At 38.7% G+C, this 8,866-nt stretch overlaps 1 long non-coding RNA gene across 1 annotated transcript; it reads left to right on the forward strand.

Annotated features, from left to right (window-relative positions):
• The first annotated feature begins 7,641 nt into the window (after window positions 1-7,641).
• Window positions 7,642-8,595, forward strand: LOC142108703 (uncharacterized). The gene is made up of 2 exons (XR_012680202.1): window positions 7,642-8,173; window positions 8,299-8,595. It is a non-coding gene; the product is annotated as an uncharacterized LOC142108703 (long non-coding RNA).
• The last annotated feature ends 271 nt before the right edge of the window (window positions 8,596-8,866 follow it).

The following is an 8,866-nucleotide window of genomic DNA, read 5'->3' on the forward strand; positions in this document are numbered from 1 at the left end:
TCAAGTATCTGTTATTACTCAGTGCAACATATAATAAATCACATCTCTAAGTATAGCCTATCAGACTACATTATGCTTACTGTCACTATATTATGGTCATAAACATTCATCACGTAAGCTATTACCTATACATAGATAGGGGTGTATTGATGACTAATGTCTACACATAAAATGGAAACATCCTGCATCCTAACATTTTATTCAGCATTCACCTCAAGGAATCAATGTTATAATGTGAAAATATAATAAAAATGATAAAGGCTATGTGCATGCCCATAAAAAACAACTTTTACATTTTTTAAAAAAAGAAAATATTGTGGTGCTCAATCACCCACAGAGCTGGCTCCTATGTGTGGGTCCTGTTCTTTGCATGAAAAACAAACTTCACATTACAATAAGAATTACATCCATTAGAAAATTTAAACGATTATATGGTAATAATAAAGGGTATCCATAAATAACTGGTTTAATCAATTCCTTTCCAGTTACAGTGAGTTTCCCTACGTAATTAAGGCATAAGGGTACATGACACTGATATTTGGATAATATGACTCTACCTCCAGCATATCCCTCACCTTACCAATTCCAGTAAATAATTCTCCCCATGAGCTACAAGCACTAGTATCAGCGGACAATTGTCTCTCAAGGAATTCTAAGCATATTATTGCACAATGATTTATAACATTTTGTTATGTTAGCTGAGTTTCTTAAAATAAATTATTTTTATGAAATTGTAAAAGTTAGAAAACCATTTGCTCTTTGACATTATTTATAAAATTCAGATTATTTACAGCTATAGTGAAATTACTTATACAGTTTTTCGAAGGTGCTCTGGGTCAATTCCTTTACATCATCGCTGCCACAAAAGACATTACACTAGTTATCTTTTATTCTAAAACAAAAACACAAATAAATGTGAATACTAGTAGAACTGAACAGTTACTTTTTACAGTGTCACATTAAAACAAACAACAGTTTAAATACAGTCCCTGTGCCAGTGTAGGTATTGTGTCTAGGTATTTCCAGAAAGAGAGAGTTGTTTATTTTTTAGAGTCAGTACCCTGAGCATAATAGTGGATCATTAACAATACCATATCAAGCAGTTTTCTGTCTAGAATACCATGTAGACAAGAGTCAGTGGGAGAATTCAACCATTACAAAGCAAAATTGTAAAAAAATGAAAGGTGACAAAATATTTTCTACAACTGTCCAAAAATATGATTACTCAAATCTGTTCTTGACAATATACATTTCTAAGGATGTAATAATAATTTTCATTGTAAGATAATATTTTATAGCATGTATACTATAACAACCAACAAAAAATGCCACATTTATTTACCACCAATACTGTGAGAGATATTTAGCTGTTACCATGTAAATTAATTGCAATAGAGTCAGTGCAGTGGGCATACTAGTGGATCATTACTATATGGCCACATAGTACCAGTTTACCCTACTAACACTACTGTATGAAGTAATTTCTAGAATTGTATTTACACAAGTGTCACTGGGAGCCATCAACCATTACAAAACAAAATTATAACAGGTATAATGGGGCAAAAGACTTTTAACTGCTGTTAAATATATGTTTAGAGATATCTCATCCTGAGGGTATACATTTACATTTTATTACATTTTAGTTCATGGTTGGGCTTTTCAAGAGATTGAACCAGAATCCAGTTTATGCTATCAAGGTGATTCTACTTTAGCAACATCATAACATTGTACATTAAAGTTATTGCATAGATCACCATAGAGATGAAGTCAGCGGTTAGATAAGACAGACATGAACACATTTTAGATTAGTATACACCAAATTTTCACTTGGCTCGCTGTGTCAGAAATGCCATAGGTATAAAAGGTCAGGAGTACTAGTTGTTTGTATTACTCTGAAGTACTGTGGTATATATTTGGAGTTTGAGCCTGAAAAAATGGCGGTATTTTCAAAATCGCAGCTTGATAGTATCTTTTTGTTCTGTTTGCTTCAAATTCCAAGTATAAGAAATATAAATATATAGCGTACCCCTTCTGTATCACACTGTTCCCCTTCTGTATCGCACTGTGCCCCCTTCTGTATCACACTGTGCCCCTTCCGTATCACACTGTGCCCCTGCTCTATCACACTGTGCACCCTTCTGTATCACACTGTGCCCCCCTTCTGTACCATACTGTATCCCTTTCTATACCATACTGTGACAATGCCAGATGTGATGATGTCATGTCCGACATGCAGGGAAGAGTGAGTAGGGAAGAGGATGCCGGGTGCTGCCAGATTGGTAAGTATATATTTTTATCTTTTTTAAAATGAACGCCGGCGGTGGCGGCAGCGGGTGCCATTGTCGTAGATAGTTTATAAGATGTCTCAGTTATTTGAAGTTACTTAGTACATTTGAACAAAGTTGACAGATATTCAAGATTTCTCATCTTATTCACGTATGTCTCAGAATGTCCTTAATGTTCAGCTTATATTGTGCATTCTACTATACACTTTATTGTTTCACCCTGCTAATCTGCTACTACCTTGATATATTATCATTTTCACATCCACACGGTGTGTGTGTGTTATTACCACTGTCCTTGTATAGGGGCCACACTTTTTCTCTCGGTTTTCTCTTCTCGGTTTTTTACAACATAGTCATGCAAATAGGAAATAAACATATCAAGCATGCTAGGTTTCTGTTACGCAAACATGGCCCCCTTTCTAACTTCCTACAAGGTGATAAAACTAATACCTTTTGCATAACAGTACAGTCACTCTAAAATACAAAGGAGATGAAATCATAAACTTTCTAAAAGCATCTATGAGCATATTTATACCCAAAAGATAAACAAAGAAATATTCTGGCAACACATTAAATTACCCAAATCTCAATGCAATAGGCATCCATAATTACCCAATCAATAACAGAGTAAGGAATTGTTTCAGTTATAAAGCACTTAAAACCTTTATAATCCCCAGGTCCAGACAACCTAAGTGAGGAATTTTTCAAAATCCTGCAGCCTTTGAATACGGTCCCAGAAAATTCACTGCCTATTTATTTCAACCATGCCATTATTAAAGTCTTACCTAAGCCAGGGAGAGATGCAGAACTGCCGACCTCCTACAGGTGATTTTCGCTCCTAAATACTGACTAAAAAATTCACTAAAATTTTTGTTGAGAAGTCAAAACTGATTTTGTCAGCTATCATACACAAGAAGCATCAAGAAGCAGTCAGGATTTATATGGGACAGAAATTCAGTCTCCAATATGCGAAAGGTCTTTGGCAGCTATCCAATCTTTGGAGGAGACAAGTGGAGGTGTTCCCAATGTTTTCATTTCGCTAGATGCCATAAAAGCTTTTCATTTAGTGGTATGGGACAACTTCTACAAAACACTCCATAGCTTTGGATTCCGCAGTATATACAATTGATCGAAGTTCTATACACTAGTCCCTCAATACAAATTATGAGGAATGGATATACTTCATCTCCTTTTCACATACAGAGAGGGACATGCCAGGGTTGTCCCCTATCACCTTTACAATTCACAATTGTGCTAGAACTGCTAGCTATAGCCCTTAGAGAAAATCAAGTATACATGGGAATCTGAATAGGCCATGCACAAATAAAATTGTCACTTTTTGCAGATGACATATTACTTTTTATATCCAACCCATTTATCTCGATACCAGTGATTCTCGACATGATATCACTCCTCCCCCTAAACAGCACGGCCATTGCTTTCTAGTCCCAACAACTTACTTCTCAGTTTACTATAGTCAAAGATACCCTAAAATATTGTGGAATCTATATCACTTCGAAACTGGGCAACCTATATCACTGTAACTTTACTCCCATTATAAACACAATTACCACACAATTAACCAATTGAAAAGATTTGAAATGTTCCTTTTTAGGGAGAATGGCAGTAATAAAAAGCATTATATTTCCTAAACTCTCACATTGTATACAAATGCTTCCTATTAGTATCAGTCAGATGCTCTTAAATGCACAAATGTATTTGGCAGATTTATATGGGAACATATAAAACATTGGATAGTGTGAAGACCGCGGTGGGTTCTTTAAAAATTACCTAGGAGACTCATGGCAACCAAAGCGCAGTTTATTCAGCAGATGGCATAAGTACAGATGTACAGATACAAGGCAGAAGAATTCCCTACAGCACATGGTAGTCACATGACGGAAGTGCAGATCCTAGTCACAACAAAAACAAGATCTCCCTATGCAACCCAAAGGCACAGGTTATATAACCCTTATTATTTCCACAGTGATGGAGCTAATGGGGGCGTAATAGGGCAGTAGCTAGCTTGTGATAGGTGGTAAGATGATAGGGCTGATCCCTGAGAGTCCTCCCCCTGCTGGCTGGGGACCTTTGGTTCCCTGTGGAAAGGTTACCTAGAGTCTGGGCCAGGGTACTCTTATACAATGACCTTGTTGGCCAGATGACAAAGCGGATGATATTGAGTTTGTTTATGCTCATTGCTTAGCTCAGGCCTTTTGTTCTGTCTTATCCCTGAGTAACTATTCCACCTGGTGACATTTAAGAAGTTGAGAACAAATCTGTCTAACACTTAACCAATAGCCGAAAATATGCATGGAATAAAATAGCGTATGTTAGCAACCGCATATGAACACAAATTACAATAAACTAACACAGCAAAATGAGGACCGTTCAGTATGCAGAAAGAGGCAATGGAACGCAAATGTCCTTGTGGCTTATTCGCTCAAGTTCAAACTCATACCGTGGTTTTCACAGATAGCAAGACATAGATACCTTAAAAAACAAGGAGGATTTGGCTTTCCTGATATATTGGCATTGACTCAGTCAGCTATGTTTCAGTACATTTTGGATTTGTTCCTGCAATTAGAACCTTTCACTAATAGAACTATAGAGGATGAACTCTTTAACCCATATTCCCCTTGCAGCCCTTCTTCATTTATCGAAGATGGATATACAGCACCATCCCAAAATATACTCTTTAAAGATACTTTAATGCATGAATAGTGATTAAAAATGCACAAAAAGGATTACAGATATTCTAATACCTACCAATCTGTGGAAACCCAGAATTTACTCCACCATTGCCCAATGTGATGTTCAAAACCTGGAAGAAAAAAGGCATTACAGCCATCAGAGTCATCTTTGATCCGGGAGGCTGCCTTTACAGTTTTCAGCAACTACAGGATCGATACAATCTACCACATGTCCATTTTTATTTATATCCACAAACGCATCACTAAATCCAAAGTAAAGAACAGTTGCAACTAATTATAGACATTTCACAACCTGATGAGTTGGATTCTTTACTTAACTTTTCAAATACCGACAAGTTTAATATAAGATATCTTTATTGGGACTTAATTGTCTCTAACACAGAACATATGTGGTCCAAGGTGTGGTTGGCTTGGAAAATGGACTTCCCTGAGCTTAGAGACCCAGCAAAGTGCTAGACCACACTGAGAAAACCATGAAGGCACTAGGTCTGGCTAGACTTCAGGAGGTACATTTGTAAATGGTAAATAGGGCTTATGTTTCCAAGGCTCAAAGGAAACATTTAGTTGCTAATGAATCAGGCACAATATAATATAGCAGACCTGGGATTGGTTTTGTTTGTTTGTTTTTTAAACAGTGTGTACCTTTGTAACATGAAGCTGATCTCATGTCATTTTTCCAGGATTTTCTCCTATAACTCAGGTGTCCATTTACAAAAACAGTCTGTGTGGCAGACTTAGATGGCTGCCACTGTGAAAAGTTGTCTCAATAATGAAATCCTTGTTTTTTGTATCTCTCCCAAAGAGTGTAACCTGATCTTTGAGTGAGAGCCAGTCAGTCACAGACCTCCTCATTTATCACATGGTGACAGAAGAGGGGTTTTACCTACTGTGAAGAGGGTCATTCCAAGGCCAATCTGCTCACTATATCGAATGTAATGTAATTTTTGGCTGCCATGGTAATCTCATGACAATGAGCAAACTGTAAATCATTAATAGCAGCTTGAATCACAATTAAAAAAAGAAATAAAACAAAGTACACATCTGAGTACAATCTGTATTTTCCACATATGTATTCACAATTGCAACTTCTCCTACCTCTGTTTGAAACACACCTGGGTACAATTTGTAATTTCCATGTATTTATTTACAATTTGTCAGCTATCATAATTAACTATATTAAAGTCTTGATAAAGAACGCAAATTTTATGACAGTAGCAAAATTTTATCAGCCATAACTAGCATCACTTGTATCCTTTCGGTCAGCTGATCAAATTGCCAACATGTGGCCTGTTCTCTTATAAATAAGCCACACTCTCTCTTAAAGTTAGACTCTTAAACAACACACTGGAAAAAAATACTGAGCAACATGTGAAGAAAACAAGCAACAATCTTCATTTGTTATATCCAAATATTGCATTTCCTATTTCACTGTTCTCAACAATGTAACTTGTTTAGTTGCTATCTCTTTACTTACTTTGTTTATTTGACTTGCTACATATTCTATAACTGTATCAAATATTTACATATTTACCAATCCGTTTTTCTTACTATTCTTCAATAGCATTATGGCTCAAATTACAACATACTTTACACTAGAGATGGGCGGGCTCGGTTCCCCGAGTACCGAGCCGAGCAGGTGCCAATTTGGAATCGAAATCAAGGCAAAACGTCATTGTGACGTCGTCGGATCTTGGAGCTCGGTTCTCGCGATATTTGAAATGCATAAATACCCGCCTCCACAGCAATCCATCGCCATTTGACAAAGGGAGAGAGCAGGGTTAGGTCGCAGGCAGCATTAGAGCAGGGACAGAGCAATTATTGTATACCTTATTCTTGTAATTATTATTGAAATTCTTCTAGCAATTGTTATAGCAGGAAGAGAAGAGGATAGAGGAAGCATTTTTTGCAAACATTACCAACAGTTTGGGATGTCATATTCCCTGCAGAAAGTCTTATCTAGCAGCACTATCTGTTGAATATTTTGCACTACAAGTGCTTTGGGCTTATTAAAATGGATTCAAAGCAGTCCACATATGAGCAGGATCAGCAAGCAGGTGCTGGCACCAGTCCTGATGGTAGTCTTCCCTGTACGTCATCTGGTAAAGCCTATGTAAAAGTACATAGTATTTTTAAACCAGGTGAAAAAACACACCCAAAAAAAATGTTTACCGTGTTGAAGCGAAAAAGAACTGTAACAGAGAAAAAATTAACTGCCGATAAAACAAAAATGCTAACATGTCATTCTACACAAGCAGTGGCAAAGAAAGAATGAGGCCTTCGCCTTTCTCTATTAGTGCCAGATCAAAAAATGTTACTGAGCCTTCTTCTTGTACGGTCACTCGCAGGGCCGGACTGGGACTAAAAATCAGCCCTGGCATTTAAAGCACACAGGCCCACCTGCTGCGGGCTCCATGCACTATATTGTTGCACACTGATGCTGGCGCAGTGCGCATTGCTGGTGCAGTACAACATGATGTAGTGTGTGTGTGTGGGGGGTATTTATTTCTCCTAATGACCCCAAAACATTACATTATTAGCACCCCAATTACATCAATAAATACCATGACAATACATTATTAGTACCCAAATTACAGCAATAAATAACCTCCCCCACACACACCCAGCCTCGGACTGGCCTGCCGGCCAGCCGGGCTATACACCGGTAGGCCCAGATGTGATTAAGCCCCGCCCCCTCCGACTTTGGGGCGGAGCTTACAGGGAGCACCTCACCGACGCAGGGCCGTAACGAGGGGGCGCAACGGCCGCCCGCTCTTTGCTGTGCACAACTATGTGAAACATACCCAGCTGTAAAGCTTGCTGGAGACACCAGCAGGATCGTTCACAATCAGGATTGCCCCCGTATCTCTATATATGTGGCCGCATGCTGCCTGCTTCTGTACAGAAGCAGCATGCGACCACTCATCACACAGGCGCCCCCTGACCTCTCAGCTCCTCCTCTACATTGTGCACGGCTCCTTCCCCTGCTTTTCTGCTGATTCCACTCCTCCCTCACCGTGTGTCTGCCTGTCTGTCTTTATCTATCACCATGTCTCTTCTCCCTCTTTCCTCTCCCCCCTCCTTTTCTGTGTGTGTCTGTACTTTTCTTAGTTAGTTCACTTCTTACATGGACTCGGATCTTCCAGCTTCTTCATCAGACAAGATTAGCAGTGAGAGGTAACCCATCCATTATCATGTTTCTGATTAGACCAATAACGCTATAATGCAGTCAGAGAATGCCAGTGTCTGACTTATGAAGCGTGGAAGAGAGGTCACTGTTAAATACCTTTACTTTGTTCTAGGCAGATATATAGCTCTGTAATTCTGGAGATTCATGACACTGTGACCTGACCTCTGCAGTCAGTATGGGAAGACCATGTGAAATGGAGCAGTCTGTCCCACTTACAAACTAGGATATGGCCAGTCTCTTCATCAAAACATCCTGTACAGCAGCAGTCACTAAAACTTATTTACTGTGTCATGTCTGCAAAGTGTTGCTCTTTCTCCAAACAGATGAGGGGTTCTAAGAAATGAATTACTTAAGTAACCTATATAAGTATTTTCTGTTCATACACTTGAATAAAATAAGAGTTCTACAATTCATCATCATCACCATTTATTTATACAGGGCCACTAAGGCCACTAATTCCGCAGCGCTGTACAGAGAACTCACTCACATCTGTCTCGCCCCATTGGAGCTTACAGTCTAAATTCCCTAACATACCCACACACACACAGAGAGAGAGAGACTATGGTAAATTTGATAGCAGTGTGACCTCCGAGGGCGCAATATAGAGTTTTTTTCATGGCTGGGAAAGGCAACCTACACCTAACAAGATCGGGTTGGGGGGGGGGCGCCATTGCTCTTTC

Source organism: Mixophyes fleayi, chromosome 1, assembly GCF_038048845.1.
Source record: "Mixophyes fleayi isolate aMixFle1 chromosome 1, aMixFle1.hap1, whole genome shotgun sequence".
Classification (NCBI taxonomy): Eukaryota; Metazoa; Chordata; class Amphibia; order Anura; family Limnodynastidae; genus Mixophyes; species Mixophyes fleayi.